Raw genomic sequence first — 24,627 nt, forward strand, 5'->3', positions numbered from 1 at the left:
CTGTGTGCAAATTAGCAGCTAAGTTTCCTACATTACAGCAGTGATTGCACTTCAAAAGTACTTCATTGGCTGTAAAGCACTTTGGGATGTCTGGTGGTCATGAAAAGTGCCATATAAATACAAGACTTCTTCTCACTGATTTGTGACAGTAAAGAGGAGGGACATGGCCATTGGTTTATATTAACTGAATAAATACAATTCAATTCTTATGACATGGCATTCTCAGAGCTGTTTTGGGAACATGTTGAATGATTCCGTTTGCTTTTCCATGAATTGGTTAGTTCAGTGGACAACACACTGACTGGCCTTTTACCTCTGGACTAGATGAAAGTTTCCTTTGTTTGCTGGCTACAACAACCTGATGTGGAATAAAATTGCACATTCGCAATCCGACACAAATACTGATGGAAGGAAGCTGCAAAAGTATGTTGATGAAATCGTGCAATGGGCAAAAAAAGTGGCAGATGAAATTCAGTTTTGGTAAATGTGAGGAGGTAGACTTTGTTAATAAAACACAATTATACTTGAATGGGAAAAAGTTGGATAATGTGGAAGAGTAGAGCAAATTGGAGGGTCAGGTTAACAAGAGATTAAAAGCAACTCCTTAAGTGGATAAAGGCAGAAAAGAAGCTCATGGAATACTGGGATTTACGGCAAGAAGTATAGAATATAAAATTTGACATTTAATGGTGAATCTGTATCAAACGTTAATCAGCTGTAAAGTGCTTTGGGACGACATGTGGCTGTGACAGGTGCTCCATCAATGCAAATTCTGTCTTTTCTTTCTCAGACCACAGTTGGAGTACTGCGTGCAGTTTTGGGCTCCAAACGACAGGAAGGATGTTGAGGCAAAAAAAAAGGATGGTTAGGGGTGACCGAATACAGGTCATTAACAGGTACAGAAAATAATCAAAATGGGTCATTGAATGCTGGCCTTTATCTCTAGAAGAATAGAACACAAGGGGGTAGCAGTCATCCTTCAAAGATTTGGTTAGACTACACCTGCAGTAATGTGAGCAGTTCTGGGCACCACACCTTAGGAAGGATATATTGGTCTTGGAGGGAGTGCAGCGTAGATTTACTAGATTGATACCCAGACTCCAAGGGTTAAATTACAAGGAGAGATTACATACATATGAACATACCAATTAGTAGGAGGAGTAGGCCACTCAGCCCCTCGAGCCTGCTCCGCCATTCAATAAGATCATGACTGATCTGATTGTAAACTTGGGCTAAATTTTGTAAGCTTACCACTGAAATCGACGGCGAGCTTCAAAAATAGCTGTCCACAGGTGTGGACTACACGTCACGTAGCCACCGCGGTACTCAGCGCGGTGGCTCATTTAAATGGCCGAGGCGGACTGCCCACCCCAAAGACGTGGAGGACGGCGGGCAGTCAGTCCTTGGCAATGGAGTCAGCAGCCTGTACACAGGCGCTGATGCCATTTTTAAAGGGCTTCGAGCCGTATTGTTACATTTAAATCTTTAAAGGGAAAGGGGTTTTAAAAAATTAAATTAATTGATCTAGCCCCTCTCCCACCTTCCCCCCCCCCAACAACTATAGATTTAATTCTTTGTCCTCTCCCCCCAAAATACCTACCTTGTGCACCTGCCCTTCCTCCTCACAAAGTTCACGAACTTTAATTTTTACCCCTTCCCGCCATCCCCTACACCAACCAATCACTCTGATGCCGCTCCCCCCCCCCACCCCCACCCCCACCACACTGAAAAACGTACCTGCTCCCCCCTCCCCACCAGTGTCCCGCCTCAGATTCCCGGACAGGTATCCAAAGGCGCAGGAGTGCTGACCACCGGCACCAATATTGGAGTGGGACGGAAGGCGGAGGCGAGAAGCTAATTAATTTGTTCATCTACATTTATCTAAATATGTATATTTGGGTCCCGTCGCTGAGCGGTGGGGAGGCTGTCACAAAGCCTCGCCGCCACCGGCAATATTGTGCTGCGCCTTCCCAGCGTCGAGGCCTGTGACAGGCGTCTGCTGGAGGCATTTTCCGGCCCCCAACCCCCACGTCCCAGCCACGACCCCCAACATCGGGGAGATGTAAAATTCAGCCCATCGACTCCACATTCACGCCTACACCCGATAACCTTTCACCCCCTTGCTTATCAAGAATCTATTTACCTCTGTCTTAAAAATATTTAAAGACTCTGCTTTCGCCGCCTTTTGAGGAAGAGAGTTCCAAAGACTCATGACCCTCAGAGAAAAAAATTCCTCCTCATCTCTGTCTTAAATGTGAGATCCCTTATTTTTAAATTGTGACCCCTAGTTCTAGATTCTCCCATAAGGGGAAACATTCTTTCCACATCCACCCTGTCAAGACTCCTCAGGATCTTATACATTTCAATCAAGTCTCCTCTTACTCTTCTAAACTCCAGTGGATACAAGCCTAGCCTGTCCAACCTTTCTTCATAAGACAACCCACCCATTCCAGTTATTAGTCTAGCAAACCTTCTCTGAACTGATTCCATTGCATTTACATCCTTCCTTAAATAAGGAGACCAATACTGTACACAGCACTCCAGATGTGGTCTCACCAATGGCCTGTATGACTGAAGCATAACCTCCCTACTTTTGTATTCAGTTCCCCTTGCAATAAATGATAACCTTCTACTAGCTTTCCTAATTACTTGCTGTACCTGCATACTAACCTTTTGCGATTCATGCACTAGGACACCCAGATCCCTTTGCATCTCAGAGCTCTACAATCTCTCACCATTTAGATAATATGATTCTTTTTTATTCTTCCTGCCAAAATGGACAATTTCACTTTTTCCCACATTATACTCCATTTGCCAGATCTTTGCCCAATCACTTAACCTCTCTATATCCATTTGTAGCCTCCTTATGTCCTCTTCAAAACTTACTTTCCTATCTATCTTTGTGTCATCAGCAAATTTATCAACTACACCTTCGGTCCCTTCATCCAAATCATTATATAAATTGTAAAAAGTTGAGGCCCCAGCACAGATCCCTGTGGCACACCACTTGCTACATCTTGCCAACCAGAAAATGACCCACTTACGTTTGCTCCCTATTTCCTGTTAGCTAGCCAATCTTCTATCCATGCCAATATGTTACCCCTACACCATGAATTTTTATTTTCTGCAATAACCTTTGATGTGGTACCTTATTAAATGCCTTCTGGAACTCTAAGTACAGTACATCCACCAGTTCCCCTTTATACACAGCACATGTTACTTCTTCAAAGAACTCCAATAAATTGGCTAAACATGATTTCCCTTTCACAAAACCATGTTGACTCTGCCTGATTACCTTGAATTTTTCTAAATGCCCTGCTATAACATCGGCATTAACCAGATGGGCTGAGTGGCCTCTTTCTATGATATACACTCTATGTAATTCTATGTAAATAACAACAAACTTATAGAAATCAAAATCAACATACAATTCATTACAAACACAAGGCCCTCTTCACCTCTTACTGTTGCAGTACCAATGAAACATTCTGATTCGCAAATTTGGTTTCATTAGATAAGCAGAACTGAGCCCTTTTCAAGGAGCAATCTTCTCATACAACATGAATCAGGCTTTACACGGATGGTGATGTCAGAGCATTTCATTAGTAAACTGCTAGTTCAGTGCACTGTACGGTAACGTAAAATCTGCTAATGCTTTTAACATTGACGAGCATATTAATAAACATTATACAATTATTTTAATAAGGCAGAGTGGTTTCAATTGCAGAGCTTGGAGGTGCTGAGGTACTTTTCATGAAGTCAGTATCCTAGCCTGGAAATAATAGAATAATAATGATTGAAGCATAGAATGTGTTAATGTTAAAATTTAAATCGGATAGGCATTTGACAGAAAAGGGAATAAGTGATTAGAATTACTGCTGTTGTTAAGGTAAACACCAAAATGGACGATGTGGTCTCCCCAATACAGAAGAGTCCACTTTGTCTGTTTGCAGTTTCAGTAGGAACTTTGCGATTCGCAATGTTGGTTTCATAGACAGGCAGAAGCAAGCCATTACTAGGAGCAATATTCTCATACAGCATGAACACAAATATAGTTTGCAAACATAGACTGAGTGACTGCTTTGCAGAACACCTCCTTTCGGTTTGCAAGTGTGACCCTGAGCTTCCAGTTGCCTGTCATTTTAATTCTCCACCTTGCTCCCACTCTGACCTTTCTGTCCTTGGCCTGCTGCAGTGTTCCAATGAAGCGCAATGCAAGCTCAAGGAACAAGCACTTCATCTTTTGAATGGTGTTATGATTGAGGCGGGAGGAGTGCACTGTTAATTCAGTCCCACTTCTCCACAGGTCACAACATATCAATAAATTTTCCCACTTACCAAAACAGCCAATTAGATACTCCATTTGTTCCCAGAACAAATCACACCAATCAGGTTTCTTTAATAAACAACAAAATTATCCATTTATTATAAAGCAAGTCTTAACCAATAATGAAGTAAATATATACCCGAATTGAAATATTAAAGCCCGGTATTTTTTATCCTAGCTCTCACATACACTCACATACATCCAAAAACCAGTTAACCAGGAAAAAAGTGGATTTTTGCTTACAGTTGCTACAAAGAAATAGAAGGGGAAAAAAAAACTTATACTGAATATGGAAGTCCGTTGTTTTGGCGAGGTGTCCCAAAGTTGAATAGTTGGCTGCCAACAGAAATTTTTCCAGGCGAGGTTGATGAACAGTCTGCTTGGGTAGGCGTTCAAAGACATTCAACTGCAGAAGTCTTCACTTAGGTCTTACAGCAGATCTGCAGCAACAGAGGCGTCAGTTCTCACACACATTCGATGCAAATGTTCTTTTCAAGATGCAAGGTTTCTGCAAGCATTCGCGATGTCTTCAAAAATACAGGAGGCAACAGTACAATTTCATACAAGCTTTTGCTTTTCAACAGCTGGAATTCTTTAAAGAGAGGTCATAGTTGTCTGGTTTTTCTTCTGACCTCCTGGCATGTCCATATGCAGATTCCAACTGTCTGCTTTAGTCTGAATCCCCTGGCTTTCAACAGTTCAAAATGAAACTAAACTTTTTTTTTTCCAGGCAAGTGTCATGCTAATCATAAATTCTCCCTTGTCACAACAAAGAATAGCTGTTAAGTCAATCCCCTGTGGTGTTTACTTGAAATCACCTGTTTTCTGGTATTTGTTCACTGGTCAAAACCAGGAACCTCTTGTTGACCTTCCTGTTTTTAAAAAGCACCCATAAAGTTCAGCTATCTCCAGATGTTTCAATGTCCATGAAATCCTTTTTTAGTTGTTAAAAATACAGATTCCCAAGTTTTAACACAAAAATGGAAGTTTCATAACACTGGGTACTTCACAGCCTTCTGGACTCAACACTGAGTTCATCAAATTTAGATGATAACCTCTGCTCCGTTTTGTTTCATTTTTTTCTTTGCTAGTTTGTTTTTTTCTCTCTTATTTCTCTAATGCTTTGTTTTCGGATGGCAGGTACATAGGAACATAGGTAATAGGTGCAGGAGTCAGCCATTTGGTCCCTCGAGCCTGCTCCTCCATTCAACTAGATCATAGCTGATCTTCTACCTGAACACCATTTTCCCGCACTATCCCCATATCCCTTATATCTTTAATATCTAGAAATCTATTGATCTCTGTATTTGGAACCTGCCATTCACACCTCCTTTAGTCACATATTTTGTTTCTTTACATGTCCCATTACCACTCCCTTTGGCCTTGCACCATGAACTCTTTTGTCATTTAATCTCTCCTGCTGTCCAGCCTATCACAGACTTTCCCTTTTGTTCTTTTTCCCATCTGCCCCCTTTCACTTGCTCTTCTTCTTTGGTCTCCTTATCTCGAGAGACAATGGATACGCGCCTGGAGGTGGTCAGTGGTTTGTGAAGCAACGCCTGGAGTGGCTATAAAGGCCAATTCTCGAGTGACAGACTCTTCCACAGGTGCTGCAGATAAAATTGGTTGTCGGGGCTGTTACACAGTTGGCTCTCCCCTTGCGCCTCTGTCTTTTTTCCAGCCAACTACTAAGTCTCTTCAACTCGCCACACTATAGCCCCGCCTTTATGGCTGCCCGCCAGCTCTGGCGGACGCTGGCAACTGACTCCCACGACTTGTGATCAATGTCACAGGATTTCATGTCGCGTTTGCCGACGTCTTTAAAGCGGAGACATGGACAGCCGGTGGGTCTGATACCAGTGGCGAGCTCGCTGTACAATGTGTCTTTGGGGATCCTGCCATCTTCCATGCGGCTCACATGGCCAAGCCATCTCAAGCGCCGCTGACTCAGTAGTGTGTATAAGCTGGGGATGTTGGCCGCCTCGAGGACTTCTGTGTTGGAGATACGGTCCTGCCACCTGATGCCAAGTATTCTCCGGAGGCAGTGAAGATGGAATGAATTGAGACGTCGCTCTTGGCTGACATACGTTGTCCAGGCCTCGCTGCCATAGAGCAAGGTACTGAGGACACAGGCTTGATACACTCAGACTTTTGTGTTCCGTGTCAGTGCGCCATTTTCCCACACTCTCTTGGCCAGTCTGGACATAGCAGTGGAAGCCTTTCCCATGAGCTTGTTGATTTCTGCATCTAGAGACAGGTTACTGGTGATAGTTGAGCCGAGGTAGGTGAACTCTTGAACCACTTCCAGAGCGTGGTCGCCAATATTGATGGATGGAGCATTTCTGACGTCCTGCCCCATGATGTTCGTTTTCTTGAGGCTGATGGTTAGGCCAAATTCATTGCAGGCAGCCGCAAACCTGTTGATGAGACTCTGCAGGCACTCTTCAGTGTGAGATGTTAAAGCAGCATCGTCAGCAAAGAGGAGTTCCCTGATGAGGACTTTCCGTACTTTGGACTTCGCTCTTAGACGGGCAAGGTTGAACAACCTGCCCCCTGATCTTGTGTGGAGGAAAATTCCTTCTTCAGAAGACTTGAACGCATGTGAAAGCAGCAGGGAGAAGAAAATCCCAAAAAGTGTGGGTGCGAGAACACAGCCCTGTTTCACACCACTCAGGATAGGAAAGGGCTCTGATGTGGAGCCACCATGTTGAATTGTGCCTTTCATATTGTCATGGAATGAGGTGATGATACTTAGTAGCTTTGGTGGGCATCCAATCTCTTCTAGTAGTCTGAAGAGACCACGTCTGCTGACGAGGTCAAAGGCTTTGGTGAGATCAATGAAAGCAATGTAGAGGGGCATCTGTTGTTCATGGCATTTCTCCTGTATCTGATGAAGGGAGAACAGCATGTCAACGGTCGATCTCTCTGCACGAAAGCCACATTGTGCCTCAGGGTAGACGCGCTCGGCCAGCTTCTGGAGCCTGTTTAGAGCGACTCGAGCAAAGACTTTCCCCACTATGCTGAGCAGGGAGATCCAATGGTAGTTGTTGCAGTCACCGCGGTCACCCTTATTTTTATAGAGGGTGATGAGATTGGCATCGCGCATGTCCTGGGGTACTGCTCCCTCGTCCCAGCACAGGCATAGCAGTTCATGTAGTGCTGAGAGTATAGCAGGCTTAGCACTCTTGATTATTTCAGGGGTAATGCTGTCCTTCCCAGGGGCTTTTCCGCTGGCTAGAGAATCAATGGCATCACTGAGTTCCGATTTTGTTGGCTGTATGTCCAGCTCATCCATGACTGGTGGAGGCTGGGCTGCATTGAGGACAGTCTCAGTGACAACATTCTCCCTGGAGTACAGTTCTAGTTAGTGCTCAACCCAGCGGTCCATTTGTTTGCGTTGGTCAGTGATTATGTCCCCTGATTTAGATTTGAGGGTGGCGATCTTCTTGATGGTTGGCTCAAGTCCTTTCTTAATGCCATCATACATTCCTCTGATGTTTCCGGTGTCTGAGGCCAGCTAAATATGACTGCATAGGTGTTGCCAGTAGTCGTTTGTGCAGCGCCTGGCTGTTCTTTGTGCAGTGCTTCTGGCTGCTTTAAGTGCTGCGGATGTTAAATCGCTGGGGGCTTTGAGATTGAAACCAGTCTGCATTTCTCTTCGCAATTTTGCCGTAGGGGGTCAAAGCTGACTCATAGATGGCGTCTCTGATGTGGGCCCACTTGGTCTCAGCATCCCCGGTGGGAGTGTTTTGAAGGTTTGTTACAAGTGAATTTAGAAAGTTTTGTAACAGCTGTGGGTGAGAAATTCTGCTCGTGTTGATGGGCGGGTGGCCCTTCTGCTTGGAATGATGCAACTTCTTTGGTCTGAGTCTAACCTTGCTGCACACCAGGGAGTGGTCGGTGTCGCAGTCCACACTGTGGAAGCTGCGTGTGATTTGAACACTGTTTAAGGTGGCTCGCCTTGTGACAATGAGGTCCAGCTGGTGCCAATGACGCGATCTTGGGTGCCTCCATGAAACCTGGTGACAGGGTTTAGTGTGAAAGAACGAGTTGGTGATGCAGAGGTTATGATAGGTACACAACTCAAGCAGTCTCTGCCTGTTCTCATTCATCCTTCCAACGCCATAGTGCCCAAGGCAGGAGGGCCATGAGTCATGGTCGGCCCCAACCCTGGCATTAAAGTCCCCCAGCAGGAATTGGTGTTTGGTGTTGGGGATGCTGCTAATGATGCTATGGAGTTCCTCGTCGAACTGATCTTTAGCTTCAGGTGGGGAGCAGAGTGTTGGAGCATAGATGCTGAGTAGGTGTACTGGACCAGAGGTGGTGAGCAGTTGGATGGACAGTATGCGTTCCAAGCCATTTGAGGGAGGCTCTATCATGCTTAGCAAGGAGTTTCTGATGGCGAAGCCCACTCCATGCTGACTTGGTTCTTCAGGATCCCTACCCTGCCAGAAGAAGGTGTCGTCTTGCTCTGCTAGAGATCCACTCGCGGGGAGGCGAGTCTCCTGAAGTGCTGCAATGTCTACATTGAGTCTACTGAGCTCGTTGTTAATGATGGCGGTCTTCCGAGAATCGTTGATTTGTGTAAGGTCTTCCGACAGGCCAGGACACATAGTTCTGACGTTCCAGCTTGCAAAGCAAAGGGCTGGTACCTTCTTTCCTTTTTTCGTGTTGTTTGGTGCGGTGTATCAGTCCACCTTTCGGGCAATGACCCTGAGCTCCAAGCACCCATTGAAGCAGGTAGACTGTGGCGGAACAGAACCTTATTGACCTCTCCATGGCACATGCCTGGGCGAATTTATGGAGGTTGAGAGTTGCCCAGTCGTCAAAACCCCCCTCTCGGCCTTTCTGGTGGGGTCCAAAGGAGTGCAGAGCATGACGTTTGGCACCGGTATGGCTGCAGGAACTGCCGGAAACATGCCAAAGGTGACACGTGACCGCCTATGGGGTTCCGCTTCGGATTATCTGTTAGGGTTTACTCCCTTAGCCTTGGTCTCTCCCGAGACGCCCACAAGGCAGTGGGGCTGTTAGGGCCCCTACACAGGTGTAGGATGATGCCGGTGGCAGGAGGGGATACGAGGGGGAGGGGTGGAGGGAGGGGGGTGTAAGGGGTTGGGGGGGTGCAGGGGAAGGGGGTGAGGGGGGAAGATGGTGCGGTGGGGGGGGCTGGGAGGGGTGAGCTGAGAGGGTGGAGCAGGGAAGGGGACAGGGGGGGTGGTGGAAGGGGGGGAAGGGGGAGGGGAAGTGGGGGGAAAGCGGGTGCAGGTAATAAGCCATTTCCTCAGTGCCCACCATCGACGTCCGTAAAGCTCATCCACGTCCTTCGGGAGGTGAAGCATCTTTTGGCAGACTTACAAAGGTGATTATATTTGTTAAGGGTTTTTTGATGTGGTTTATATAAAAGGCATGCAGCATTGCCGACAGTGCGCTGCAGATGCTCTCCGAGCCATCTCCCGCGGGCGCTTTGAAGTTGCGGCCGGGGGGCCGTTCGTGGATTTTTTGGGTGATCGGGGCACCTTTTCTCAAGACTTCTCTAGGGTCCTGCTGCTCCTTCTTCACCTCAATGGACTTACTGCACGCCGTGGCCACAGACACTCTGGGCGGTGAAGACAGCAGGATCGGAGATTAAAGTATCGACAGCTGTGCTCTTCAGTTTCGTCTGGATCAATTTCGTTGCTCAAAACCTATTATATTTCTCGCATATCCCAGTTCTGATGAAAGATCATCGATCTGAAATGTTAACTCTGTTTCTTCTTCCACAAATGTTGCCAGACCTGCTGAGCATTTCAAGCATTTTCCAGTTTTATACCAAAACAGACTTGTTCGGCCACATGGCCTTCTTCCATGATGTAATTTCCTTGTAACTTGACACAAATTGGTAATCTCAACCAGATAACAACAACTTACATATTTGTCTAGCACCTTTAACATAATAAAACCTCCCAAGGTGCTTTGCAGGAGCATTATCAAACAAAGTATGACATGAGCCACATAAGGAGATATTAGGTCAGATAACCAAAAGCTTGGTCAAAAAGGTAGGTTTTAAGGAATGTGTTAAAGGAGGAAAATGAGTTAGGGAGGCGGAGAGGTATACGGAGGGTATTCCAGAGCATAGGGCCTCGGCAACAGAAAGCGTGGCCACCAATGGTGGGATGTTCAAGAGGCCATAAATATGGCAGTGCAGATATCTCGGAGGGGTGGGGTTGTGGGGCTGGAGGACATTACAGAGATAGGGAGCGGTGAGACCATGGACGGATTTGAAAACAATGTCTTCAGTCTACCCAATATTCAATTAGAGGAAATTTCTGCTCATCCAGTACTGGATGTTGAATAAGAAGTCTGATAATTTAGCAACAGTGGAGGAGTCAAAAGAGGTGGCGGTGAGGTGGAGCTGAGTGTCAGCATACGTGTGAAAACTAATGCTGTGCTTTCAAAATGATTTTGCTGAGGGGCAGCTTGTAGATGAGAAATAGGAGGGGGCCAAGGATTGAAACTTAGGGAACACCAGAGGTAACAGTGCAGGAACAGGAAGAGAAGACATTGCGAGTGATACTCTGGCTACAATTAGATAGATAAGATTGGAACCAGGTGAGAGCAACCCCACCCAGCTGGACAACACTGGAGAGGCATTAGAGGAGGATGCGAAGGAGATAGGCTGCGGTATGGGAAATGTCACAGCATGCATACATGTGATTAGAGCTGAGACACACTGCTGCGGCAGAGTACAGGGAGGTTTTCTCTGCACCTGGCTGTTCCTTTCCCCAGCACTAACGCCTCTCATTTTGACAAAGAGAATAGCTTCTTTAAAAAGGGAAATGGAGGGTGAGGGGGTGGGTATGGTGGGGAAATGGAAAGTGAGTGGCCTGGCCTTGATGATGCAAGAGTGAACCTATTGTGGGTTAGCTGTGCAGGATAGTGGTATAGAATCAGACTTAAAATCCCAGAACGAGTCGTCCTGATTGATTAGTGGGATTTCACAGTTTTGTTTTATAATGAGTTCGGTAAATCAGATTCGGACTCTGGTTCTGCAGATTTAGTTGATCTCAGCGGGGGCAGGAGGGGAAAAAACAGCAGAGTTTCTACTTCTGATTATTCACTGACCCCTCCCCTCTCCCCCACCACACTCCACACAGAGGAATTATGCGTATGTGCAGATATTGGGTGAGATGTTGGTTGACGCTTCAGTGCAGGACCTAAGGGAGCGCTGCAGTTTCAGAAGTGCCATCTTTCAGAGGAGACGTTAAACTGAGGCCCAGTCTGCCCTCTTAGGAGGATGTAAAAGATCCCATGGCACTAATTCAAAGAAGAGTTGGGGAGATATCCATGGTGTCCAGGCCAGAAGGGGAGGCAGGAGGAGACAAATGTAAAATTCAGTGTCCTTAGGCCAGAGAAAGGAAAAGCCACCTGGATTCCCAGTATTGATTGATATTCCGTGACCAACCTCTGTCATCCCCACCCCCAGCTGGAAAGCATATGTAGGATCGAGCCTGGTTGGGGTGCTCTCTCCCTTATTGGTTGATTAGTTTGTCGACACTCACTGTTTAGGTTGAAAAAAAGAAAAGACTTGTATTGATAAAGCACCTTTCACTACCTCAGGACACCTCAGTGCACTTTACAGACAATGGTTTTTGAAGTGTAGTCACTGTTGAAATGACGGAAATGTGGCAGCCAACTTTGCACACAGCAAAGTCCCGCAAACAGCAGCATGATAATCTTTTTTTGGGTGATGTTAATTGAGGCATGAATGTTGGCTCGGCCACTGGCGAGAACACTCTGTTTTTCTTTGAAATAGTTCCCTGGGATCTTTTACGTGAGGGGGCCTGAGGTGACCAACACAGACCTCTGGCCACATCTGGGGAAGGTATTGACAACAGCTACAATCTCAAAATGAGCAGCCATGTAGGTGCTTGATTACCACCAGTTGTTTTACATAGAATCACATCAAATGTAACAGGCCATTCAGCCTAACTGGTCTATGCTGGTGTTTATGCCCCACACAAATCCCCTTCCACCCTACTTTATCTAACCCTACTAACACACCCCTCTATCACTTTCTCCCTCATATATTTATCTAGCTTCCCCTTAAATGCATCTATTCGAGTCACCTCAACTACTCCCTGTAGTAGCTGATTTCACATTCGAACCACTTCCTGGGTAAAGAAGTTTCTTCTGAATTCCATCTTGAGTTTATTCGTGACTATCTTACATTTATCACCCTTGGTTTTGGACTACCACAAGTGAAAATGTCTTCTCTTCCCCTTCATAATTTTAAAGCCCTCTATTAGGTCACAACTCAGCCTTCTCTTTCCTAGAGAAAAGATTCCCAGCCTGTTCAGTCTTTCCTAATAGTTATAACCTCTCAGTTCTGGTATCATACTTGTAAATCTTTTTAGCACCTTTCCAGTGCCTTTATATTCTTTTTGTAATATGATGACCAGAACTGTAAACAGCACTAATAGAACTTTAAACTCCAAGTGTCTCAACCTTTTTGCTTCTGAGGACCCCCTCCAGTGTTATAAAAAATTCACAGACTCCCCTGTAACACAACACAAGTAGTTTTCCTTCATAGAATTCAGTTATACAATGAAACATATATATTATTATTTTTGTCTTGCTTATTTAATCTAACACTTGGGTGGTTGAATTAAGGTGGGTTAAATGGCCTACATCATTTGTAATTATCATGATCTTCTGGAAAGGCCCTAAGACCACATGTTATTGGTAATAACTCTGCTTAGTCAGTGTTGTAAGTGGGGGTCCCGTGGTATTGAATTAACGGCCTGCAGAACAATTCTGACCTGGAAATTTCTAAGTTTGTGGCATGGTGGGAAAATGTGCCGAGGAATTTCCCCCAGTTTCCATCATAAAATGATAAATAATGTATCCCACAAAGAGGTGCATGTTTTTAAACCTACGCTGAACTTGACATAAGTAGAGATGTCTATAAAAATATTAATAAATACTTAACATCATATTGTAAAAGTTATGGCGAGTATCAAAATTCCCAAAGGGGTTTATTAATGTTTAATTGCTTGAACGGGACCATGCAGGAGGCCCAGATGTGGTACAAGAAGATGGCATCCAGCTTTGCAGTAGCAAAATAAACACAACTTTTAGTGCAGTCAGTTAAAGAAATATTTCACTATTTATTCAGTTTGCTTTCCAAGAGTTATTAAATTGAAATCCAGTTTTAATAATAACAGAAGCCAAAAGTGATACAATGGTGCACAATGTAGCCTGATGTTAAGGTCAGCCTGACAGTGGTCCTTCCCCAGTCAATAGCATTAATTTCCAATAGCTGGATTGATTTCCACAGTTGCCATTCGGCACTTTACACGCAGGTTAATTCATCCTGTTCTTTTTCCTCGTTCCACGTTCATCTCTCAGCTACAGTCAGTACCTGGGTCAGTGTCGGCACTTTATTCAACACATCTATATCTCTGAAGTCTCTGAAGAGATTATATGCCTATATTCAGTTTCTCCTTCTCCGACGTATCTGCTCTGATGATGCAACCTTCCATGACAGCGCTTCTGATATGTCTTCCTTTTTCCTCAACCGAGGACTCCCCCACCCCCCCCTCCCCCACTGTGTTTGACAGGGCCCGCAACCGTGTCCGGCCCATTTTCTGCACCTCTACCCTCACCCCTTCCCCTCCCTCCCAGATCCGCGACAGGGTTCCCCTTGTCCTCACTTTCCACCCCACCAGCCTCCACATCCAAAGGATGATCCTCCGCCATTTCCGCCACCTCCAGCGTGATGCCACTTCCCCTCCCCTCCCCTGTCAGCATTCCGAAGGGATCATTCCTTCCATGACACCCTGGTCCACTCTTCCATCACCCCCACCATCTCGTCCCCTTCCCACGGCACCTTCCCCTGCAATCGCAGGAGGTGTAATACCTGCCCATTTATCTCCTCGCTCCTCACTATCCAAGGCTCCAAACACTCCTTTCAGGTGAAGCAACGATTTACTTGTACTTCTTTCAGTTTAGTATACTGTATTTGCTGCTCACAATGTGGTCTCTTCTACATTGGGGAGACCAAACGTAGACTAGATGACCACTTTACGGAACACCTCCGCTCAGTCCGTAAGCAGGACCCCGAGCTTCTGGTTGTTGGCCATTTCAATACTTCCCCCTGCTCTAATGCTCACATCTCTATTCTGGGATTGCTGCAGTGTTCCAGCGAACATCAACGCAAGCTCGAGGAACAGCACCTCATTTACCGATTAGGCACACTACAACCTGCCGGACTGAACATTGAGTTCAATAATTTCAGAACATGACGGGCCCCCATTTTTATTTTTAGTTATTTTTCTTTTTCTTATTTTTTATGTGTTTATTTTATTTTAGTTTGTTTCTACTGTGCCTACCCACTGTTTTTTTCATGTTTGAGATTGGGGCCAGGCTGTTCAGTTTTCTGTCAATTAACACCCTCTCTGTACTAACGCTTTATTTTTCACCACACCATTAACATACCATTTGCCTTTGCTCCATGACCTTCTGGTCAGTTATTCTATGTGACCTTGTCCTATCAACACCTTCCCTTTTGTTATCTCTTGCCCTACCCCTGTTTTACTTGCTTAAAACCTATTACATTTCTAGCCTCTGCCAGTTCTGATGAAGGGTCACTGACCTGAAATGTTAACTCTGCTTCTCTCTCCACAGATGCTGCCAGACCTGCTGAGTATTTCCAGCATTTCTTGTTTTTATTTTACATCTATATACATGTTGACACAGAGAGACTAGACCAGCTTCTCGCCCATCTCAGTCAGGGTGAGAGGTCCTGTCCACTCATGCAAGTCTACAGACATGTTGTGGCTACACTGAGGACAACCTGGGCTCAGGCTGTGTGAGCTGGCGCATGAGCTACACTGTAGCAGGTTGAGATACTCCTGACTTCTGAAAGGCTCTGTGCTCCTTATTGGTTGCACTGAGCTGTTTTTTTCACAGCTCTGCCCTCTCCCTCTAAGTAAGGGCACAAAGGGCATCACTGATGGTCAATAATAAGAGGTGGTGCTGGGCAGAGGGCAGTGTTACCTAGAATCTTATTTTTGGCAGCTGCCTTGAAATATTCTTGTGAAGCCCCCCAGTTGACACCCCCTGCTTTAATCAAGGCTCCTATACATTTCAAAACGATCATATTTAGAAACTGACCCAGTGAATGCTTCCTGAAGGAATTCTGCAATATAAAAGCAGTCAGCTGTTAGCTTGAGGTGTGCAAGCTACATTCAGGGTGTATTAATCCAGTTTTACTGTTCAATGGGAGAATAACCTATGAGGAAAGAAACCATTTAATACAAGGAAAGACTTTTTAAAATATTTAGCACTCATTTTTTGGAATTCCATTCTTAATGGTGTCAGTCGGGGCTCAGTTGGTCGTACTCTTGCCTCTAACTCAGACGTTATGGGTTCAGATCCAATTCCAGCAGATGAGCACAGCAATGTTGGCTGACACACCGGGGAGTATTCAGGGAGCATTGTCTTTTAGATGAAACTACACATGTAGTGTCTCCCACCCATCCTCCTCCTCTAACCTAATAATAAGACCCTTTTTACCCTCCTCCTCTAGCCAAAAAGGACTGAACAGGTAAGCTATTTCACTGTTTTTGTTAATATCTATATTTGTACTTAATTAAGGGGTAATTGAGTAAAAGAAATGGCAGCCAGGGGAGTGCAGTGCTCCTCCTGCAGTATGTTCGAGGTGAGGGGAACCTCCGGTGACCCTGCCGACTTCAGCTGCTGGAAGTGCATCCGTCTCCAGCTCCTATCAGACCGTGTTAGGGAACTGGAGCTGGAGCTGGATGAACTGAGGATCATTCGGGAAGCTGAGGGGGTGATAGATAGAAGCTACAGGGATGTCGTTACTCCACAAAACAAAGGCAGCTGGGTAACAGTTAGAGGTGGGAAGAGGTCAGTGCAGGGATCTCCTGTGGTCGTTCCCCTCAGCAACAAGTATACAGTTTTAGATACTGTTGGGGGGGACGGCCTATCGGGGGCAGGCTGCAGTGAACGGGCCTCTGGCACGGGGTCCTGCACTGTGGCTCAGAAGGGAAGGAGGGAGAATGGGAGAGCACTAGTCATCGGGGACTCGATGGTGAGGAGTACCGACAGGCGGTTCTGTGGGCGCAAGCGAGACGCACGGATGGTTTGTTGCCTACCTGGTGCCAGGGTCCGTGATGTTTGTGATCGCGTCTTCAGGATCCTTAAAGGGGAGGGGGAGCAGCCAGAGGTCGTGGTGCACATTGGCACCAACGACGTAGGAAGGAAGGGTGGCACAGATGTTAGAAGTGAGTTTAGGGAGTTAGGCTGGAAGCTGAAAGCTCGGATGGACAGAGTTGTTATCTCTGGTTTGTTGCCGGCGCCACGTGATAGTGAGGCTAGGAATAGGGAGAGAGCACAGCTGAACACGTGGCTGCAGGAATGGTGTAGAAGAGAGGGCTTCCAGTTCTTGGATAATTGGACTGCATTCTGGGGAAGATGGGACCTGTTCAAACAGGACGGGCTGCATCTGAACCAGAGGGGCACCAATATCCTGGGAGGGAGGTTTGCTAGTACTGTTCGGGAGGGTTTAAACTAGTTTGGGAGGGGGATGGGAACCGGACTTGTAGTCCAGGGACCAGTGGGTCCACTCAGAAAGACAAAGAGTGTAGTGAGGTATTGGGGAAGGTAGCACTGTCGCAGAGGACAGATGGGCACGGAGAAGGGTTAAAGTGCGTATACTTCAACGCAAGAAGCATCAGGAATAAGGTGAGTGAATTGAAGGCGTGGATGGGCACTTGGGACTACGATGTTGTGGCCATCACTGAAACGTGGATAGGTGAGGGGGAGGAATGGTTCTTGGAGGTACCTGGTTATAGATGTTTTCATAAGATTAGGAATGGTGGTAAAAGAGGTGGGGGGGTGGCATTGTTAGTTAGAAATAGTGTAACAACTGCTGAAAGAATTTTCGAGGAGGATCTGCCGACTGAGGCACTGTGGGTTGAGGTCAGGAACAGGAAAGGAGCAGTCACCTTGATGGGAGTTTTCTATCGGCCCCCCAATAGCAGCAGGGAGGTGGAAGAGCAGATTGGGAAACAGATTTTGGAAAGGAGCAGAAGTCACAGGGTAGTAATTATGGGGGATTTCAACTTCCCAAATATTGATTGGCAACTCTTTAGATCGAATAGTTTGGATGGGGTAGTGTTTGTGCAGTATGTCCAGGAAGCTTTTCTGACTCAGTATGTAGACTGCCCGACCAGAGGGGAGGCAATATTGGATTTGGTACTAGGTAATGAACCAGGGCAAGTGATAGAGCTGTTGGTGGGCGAGCACTTTGGAGATAGTGATCACAATTCTGTAGCATTCACTGTGGTAATGGAGAGGGATAGGTATGTGCAACAGGGCAAGGTTTACAATTGGGGGAAGGGTAGATATGATGCTGTCAGGCAGGAACTGAGGAGCATAAGTTGGGAGCATATGCTGGCAGGGAAGGGCACGGTCGAAATGTGGAACTTTTTCAAGGAGCAGATAGTAGGGGCCATTGATAAGCATGTCCCTGTCAGACAGGGAAGGGATGGTCATGTGAGGGAACCGTGGTTGACAAGAGAGGTTGAGAGTCTTGTTAGGAAGAAGAAGGATGCGTATATAAGGTTGAGGAAAAAGGGCACAGGCATAGCTCTGGAGGGATACAAGATGGCCAGGAAGGATCTGAAGAAAGGGATTAGGAGAGCTAAGAGAGGGCATGAAAAATGCTTGGCGGGTAGGATAAAAGAAAACCCCAAGGCCTTTTACGCGTATGTCAGAAATATGAGGATGACTAGGGGGACCGTAGGTCCGGTCAAGGACAATAGCGGGAGACTGTGTGTTGAGCCGGAAGAGATAAGTGAGGTTTTGAATGAGTACTTCTCTTCGGTATTTACGAATGAGAAGGGGTGTATTACTGAAGAGGACGGTGTGAAACAGACTGGTAAGCTCGAGGAAGTGCTCGTTAGGAGGGAAGATGTGTTGGGGTTTTTGAATAACTTGAAGATAGACAAGTCTCCCGGGCCTGACGGGGTATATCCAAGGATGTTATGGGAAGCAAGGGATGAAATTGCAGAGCCGCTGGCAATGATCTTTTCATCTTCTCTGTTGACGGGGGTGGTACCAGGTGATTGGAGGGTGGCAAATGTTGTGCCCCTGTTCAAGAAAGGGAATAGGAACAACCCTGGGAATTACAGGCCAGTTAGTCTTACTTCGGTGGTAGGCAAGTTGATGGAAAAGGTGCTGAGGGATAGGATTTCTGAGCATCTGGAAAGACACTGCTTGATTCGGGACAGTCAGCACGGTTTTGTGAGGGGTAGGTCTTGCCTCACAAGCCTGATTGAATTCTTTGAGCAGGTGACCAAGCAAGTGGATGAGGGTAAACCAGTGGATGTGGTGTACATGGATTTTAGTAAGGCATTTGATAAGGTCCCCCATGGTAGACTTATGGAGAAAGTCAGGAGGCATGGGATAGTGGGGAATGTGGCCAGTTGGATTAAGAATTGGCTAACTGATAGAAGGCAGAGAGTGGTCTTAGATGGTAAATACTCAGCCTGGAGCCCAGTTACCAGTGGCGTGCCACAGGGATCAGTTCTGGGTCCTCTCCTGTTTGTGATTTTTATTAACGACTTGGATGAGGAAGTCGAAGGGTGGGTCAGTAAATTTGCAGATGATACAAAGGTTGGTGGAGTTGTGGATACCGAGGAGGGCTATTGTCGTCTGCAAAGGGACTTGGATAGGTTGCAGTGCTGGGCTGAAAAGTGGCAGATGGAGTTTAACCCTGAAAAGTGTGAGGTCGTCCATTTTGGAAGGACAAACACGAATGCAAAATACTGGGTTAACGGTAGGGTTCTTGGGCATGTGGAGGAGCAGAGAGACCTTGGGGTCTATGTGCATAGATCGTTGAAAGTTGCAACTCAAGTGGATAGGGCTGTGAAGAAGGCATATGGGGTGTTAGCGTTCATTAGCAGAGGGATTGAATTTAAGAGCCGTGAGGTGATGATGCAGCTGTACAGGACCTTGGTAAGGCCTCATTTGGAGTACTGTGTGCAGTTCTGGTCGCCTCATTTTAGGAAGGATGTGGAAGCCTTGGAGAGGGTGCAGAGGAGATTTACCAGGATGTTGCCTGGAATGGAGAATAAGTCTTACGAGGAAAGGCTGAACATTCTAGGCCTCTTCTCATTAGAACGGAGAAGGATGAGGGGTGACATGATAGAGGTTTATAAGATGATCAGGGGAATAGATAGGGTAGACAGTCAGAAACTTTTTCCCCGGGTGGAGCAAAGCGTTACAAGGGGTCATAAATTTAAAGTGAAGGGTGGGAGATATAAGGGGGATGTCAGGGGAAGGTTCTTTACCCAGAGAGTGGTCGGGGCATGGAATGCCTTGCCTGGGGAAGTTGTTGAGTCAGAAACTTTAGGGACTTTCAAACGGCTTTTAGATAGGTATATGGATAAAGGAGAATGATGGGGTATAGATTAAATTGTCCTTGACAGAGGACAAAGGATCGGCACAACATCGTGGGCCGAAGGGCCTGTTCTGTGCTGTATTTTTCTATGTTCTATGTTCTAAATGTTGAAACAAGGCCCAGTTTGCCCTCCCATGTGGATGTAAAAGATCCCATGGTGCTATTTTGAAGAAGTGCAGGGGTATTTTCCCCAGTGTCCTGGCCAATATTTATCCCTCAATCAACATCATAATAACAGATTATCTGGTCATGATCACATTGCTGTTTGTGGGACCTTGCTAAGTGCAAATTACCTGCTGTATTTCCTATATTACAACATTAACTACACTCAAAAGTACTTCATTGGCTGTAAAGTTCTTTGGGAAATCCAGTGGTCACGAAAGACAGTATATAAATACAAGTCCTTCTTTTTTCTTTAATCTGCTCTACCTCTTTTTCCTCCTTTAAGTCACTCCTTGTAAACTACCTCTTTGACCAAACTTTTAGTCATCTGTCCTAATATCTCCTTATGTGGCTCAGTGGCAAATTTTATTTGATAATGCTCCTGTGAAGCACCTTGGGATGTCTTGCTATGTTAAAGGTGCTTTATGAATGCCAGTTTTTGTTGGTGTTGTTTAGTTCAGACCGTGATCAGTAGTCTGCCTTCCTGCATTCACACTGTCAGATCCACCAGTCTTATCCTGGCTTCAGTATTGGGACAGGCTATAATTCCGTGACTGGTTGAAGGGGCCTGGTTTGAGAAATGAAAACAAATCTCCAGCAATCTGAACTAAACAAAGCACCTTAACGTGGTAAAGTTTCCAGTAAGTACAAAACAACAGCAACAAAAAAAGAGGAACTACATACCTGTATGTAGTAAATAAACTAATAATAGGATAACTTCACAGTACAATCAGCTGTTGAAGGTACCACACAGATTAATACAAAACCTTCCTTCATCACTGACTTTTTGAGTGAAGCTTTTAATTTGAATTGCTTATCTGTAGAATCTACTTTGAAGAAGAATTATCTGTGTCCTGGAGACATTGGCATTTGAAGGGAAAATGTTTCTTTTATCATTCACGGGCTTCCTTTGTACTGGGGCCTTAATTCCCTGATTAGACCATTAAGGGATTTGCATAGCTACAAATAAATCACTAATCCTCTGAAATTAGCAGCGATGAAGCCTGCTTATTGTTCCTTGCAGCTGAAAGGTAATGAATCCATTTAAATTTAACTAATGATCCTACTTACCAAGGACAGAGAGAACAAGCATCGAGTTCTTTTAAGTTCCCACAGGCCTACATGAGAAGGATGCAATATTACCCTGATCAAGTAACACAGGTAAATATAGAGATAAAGTTAAAACAATTCTGGATGCTGTTAATCAGAAATACAAACAGAATATACTGGATTTGCAGGGCGATGGGGAAAGAGCAGGAGAGTGGGACTGGTTGGATAGCTCTTTCAAACAGCTGGCACAGACAGGATGGGCTGAATGGCCTCTTTTTGCTGCATGAGTTTATGATAATGGACAACAGCTCCACCAGTTTCTGGAAAGAGACAAGTCTGGTCATTAATTGGGGCTGCTTTTTCACTGGTCAGTGGATATCTGGTCGGTAGGGGCAGCACAGTGGCGCAGTGGTTAGCACCGCAGCCTCACAGCTCCAGCCACCCAACTCGCTAGGTACTGCCTGTGCAGAGTTTGCAAGTTCTCCCTGTGACTGTGTGGGTTTTCGCCGGGTGCTCCGGTTTCCTCCCACAGCCAAAGACTTGCAGGTTGATAGGTAAATTGGCCATTGTAAATTGCCCCTAGTATAGGTAGGTGGTGAGGGAAGGTGGGGATGTGAGAGGGTAATGGGATTAATGTAGGATTAGCATAAATGGGTGGTTGATGGTCGGCACAGACTCAGTGGGCCGAAGGGCCTGTTTCAGTGCTGTATCTCTCTCTCCCTCTAAATAGAATGATATCAGAATTGAGAGCTTATCGCTATCAGGGAAGTTTGAACAGCTAGGGCTCTTTTCTCTAGAAAAGAGAAAACTGAGGGGTGACCTGATAGGGGTCTTTAAAATTATGATGGGGCAGACTTAGAAAAAGATGTTTCCACTTGCCAGTGACACCAGACTGGAGCCATAAATATAAGATAGTCAATAAGAAATTGCTAAGAAACTCCTTTACTCAGAGAGTGGTTAGAATGTGGAATATACTAGCACAAGGAATAATTGAGGTGAATAGCATAGATGCATTTAAGGAGAATAAGCACATGAGGGAGAAAGAAATAGAAGGGGGTGATGAAGTAGGGGTGGAGGGAGGCTTGGGTGGAGCATAAACCCCAGCATAGACCAGTTGGTCCAAATGGCCCGTTTCTTTGCTATAAATATTTTGTATCTCTGCAGCCTGTGTCCATGTGGTCACACCCACACAAGGTTGGATAGACTTGTTGGGTAGAAATTAGACCTCGTTGCACATGTTCTACAGGCACTAAAATGGGCCAATGAGACCTAATGAGGCCCCGAGAAAGGCTGTAAAACATCCAACCTGAAACTTGATCAGGTCATTTTTCATAAAATCATGCATTAGAACCATAAATATGTAAATGAGGGCCTAATGCCTGTTTTAGGTCCTCTCACAGAAATTGGATAGTGATGAGCTGGGCAGTGTCTGGGCCTATCTCACTCACATTGGTTCAGCATCTGCTATGGTCTTGGCAACAACTGCCAACAAAAGGCAAGTCTTTTTTTAAAACTAAATTTTTTAATGAACAACTTTCTTGTGGTAACAGGAGACGGAGGAGTGCTCTTCAACTTCGCACTTGTCATTATCGTCCACTAAGTGCCCCCCTCCCCCCGCAATCCCCCCCGCCGCTCTTGTTGTCTACTTCAATCCTTCTCCCAGGGCTGACCTTTGGGCCACTGCTGGCTGACAAGAGGCTACATATTAGTCCTGTTCGACTGCGGGAGCTGCTGTGTAGGTGAAACAGATGCCGGAGCTATTGCGTAAAATATTAATGCGATCTGACATCCAATTGGAGGCTGCTCGAGTCTCTTGGCCTGTGCAGCACCGAATCTGGTCACAAAAACTGGCCTATTTTACTCCATTAGTAATTGGCAATGGATATCCTGGGTGATTTCACGCCTCTCCCTTCACCCTTCCTACCCCAGAAGCACTGTTATACCCTTGCTAATTGGGATCAGAACAGACCAATATTTGAACCTGGGTTCCACATTCATGCCTTTGTTACCTCTAGACTTAACTATTCCAATGCACTCCTGCCCAGTCTCTCATTTTCTACTCGACACATACTTGAGGTCATCCAAAACTCTGCTGCCTGAGTCCTGACTTGCACTAAGTCCCCTTTATTCATCATCCTTTTGCTCGTTGACGTACATTGGCTCCCAGTTAAGCAACACCTCGATTTTAAAATTCCCATCTTTGTTTTCAAATCCCTCCATGGCCTTACCCCTTCATATCTCTGTAATCTCCCTCAACCATCTGAGATATCTTTAAGAATCACAGAAAGTTTAAGGCACAGAAAGAGGGCACTTGGCCAATCGTGTCTGTGCCGGCCGAAAAACGATCCACCTATTCTAATCCCACCTTCCAGGTCCATGGCCCTGCAGATTACGGCACTTGAGGTGCATATCCAGACTCCTTTTGAATGAGTTGAGGGTTTCTGCCTCAACTATCCTTTCAGGCAGTGAGTTCCAGACCCCCACCACCTTCTGGGTGAAAAAATATTCCCTCATCTCCCCTCTAATTTTTCTACCAACACTTTAAATCTATGCCCCCTAGTCACTGAGCTCTCTGCTAAGGTGAATACACCCTTCACCTCCACTCTATCCAGGCCCCTCAAAATTTTGTACATTTCAATCAGATCTCACCTCAGTCTTCTCTGTTCCAAGGAGAACAACCCCAGCCTATCCAATCTTTCCTCATAGCTGCATTTTTCCAGTCCTGGCAGCATCCTCATAAATCTCCTCTGTACCCTCTCTAGTGCAATTACATCTTTTCTGTAATGAGGTGACCAGAACTGCACACAGTACTCATGTTGTGGCCTAACCAATGAGTTAAACAGTTCCAGAATAACCTCCCCGCTCTTGTATTCTATACCTTGGCTAATGAAGGAAAGGATTCTGTATATCTTCTTAACCACCTTATTGACCTATCCTACTACCTTCACTCCAAGATCCCTCACTTCCTCTACACTTCTTAGTATTTTCCCATTAATCATGTATTCCTTTGCCTTGTTTGACCTGCCCAAATGCAGCACCTCACACTTCTCCTGGTTGAATTCCATTTGACACTTTTCTGCCCATCTGACCAGACCATCAATATCTTTCTGTAGCGTACAGCTATCCTCCTCGTTATCTACCACACGGGCAATCTTTGTGTCATCTGCAAACTTCTTGATCATGCCCCCTATATTTATGTCCAAATCGTTAATATTCTTCTTTGGCCTCCTTATCTCGAGAGACAATGGGTAAGCGCCTGGAGGTGGTCAGTGGTGTGTGGAGCAGCACCTGGAGTGGCTATAAAGGCCAATTCTAGAGTGACAGGCTCTTCCACAGGTGCTGCAGAACAATTTGTTTGTCGGGGCTGTTACATAGTTGGCTCTCCCCTTGCGCTTTTGTCTTTTATCCTGCCAACTGCTAAGTCTCTTCGACTCGCCACACTTTAGCCCCGCCTTTATGACTGCCCGCCAGCTCTGGCGAACGCTGGCAACTGACTCCCACGACTTGTGATCAATGTCACAGGACTTCATGTCACGTTTGCAGACGTCTTTGAAGCGGAGACATGGACGGCCGGTGGGTCTGATACCAGTGGCGAGCTCGCTGTACAATGTGTCTTTGG

This window comes from Heterodontus francisci, chromosome 16 (genome assembly GCF_036365525.1).
Source record: "Heterodontus francisci isolate sHetFra1 chromosome 16, sHetFra1.hap1, whole genome shotgun sequence".
In the NCBI taxonomy this organism is placed as follows: domain Eukaryota; kingdom Metazoa; phylum Chordata; class Chondrichthyes; order Heterodontiformes; family Heterodontidae; genus Heterodontus; species Heterodontus francisci.